The sequence below is a fragment of the Penaeus monodon genome, chromosome 30 (genome assembly GCF_015228065.2).
Source record: "Penaeus monodon isolate SGIC_2016 chromosome 30, NSTDA_Pmon_1, whole genome shotgun sequence".
Taxonomy (NCBI): domain Eukaryota; kingdom Metazoa; phylum Arthropoda; class Malacostraca; order Decapoda; family Penaeidae; genus Penaeus; species Penaeus monodon.
This window is the reverse complement of record NC_051415.1, coordinates 23,013,131-23,013,632: the sequence shown is the minus strand read 5'-3', so window position 1 is coordinate 23,013,632 and position 502 is coordinate 23,013,131. Positions and strand designations below refer to the sequence as shown.

Here is a 502-nt window from a genome sequence, read left to right as displayed (position 1 = left end):
TTTTTGTGTGTGTGCGAGTGCGACTGTGAAAGATGAGTGCATGTCTAAGAGTGCACAAATTCACCAAACAAAGAAGCATACAAAGAGTATATCATTCAATGAAACGAGTGAAAACTAACGACAAACGCACAAATAATTCTAAAATAAAGTAAGAATAAAAATATCAGGTAATATATTTCTCCAAGATGCAAACTCGAATTCACCCTCCTTTTCGTTTCCTTGGCAACAGCAGAAGAATTCTCCCTCCACCCTCATTGCCGTTGCATTGACTGCTAAGATCCTTTTGCAACTCGCTTTTAATTGAAACTGAATACCTTACTTTATTTTTTTCCTTTTAGGCAAACCTAATTCACAGTTAAGTTAAAACACATGGCAGGGGGGTTCGGCCTTATTTGGTAAATTTATCTTTGTTGACAAAATTAAACAATTTAATCGTTCCAGAAAATGTTGATAAAGTACTGGGTGGAGGCAGGCTGATAATTCACGCAGCTGATTTTGTTAC

At 36.5% G+C, this 502-nt stretch overlaps 1 protein-coding gene across 1 annotated transcript in view; it reads right to left on the bottom strand.

Moving 5' to 3' along the window:
• The window catches only part of LOC119592639, a gene marked incomplete in the record, with an annotated part of 5,958 nt that overhangs the window by 1,449 nt on the left and 4,007 nt on the right, over positions 1-502 (bottom strand).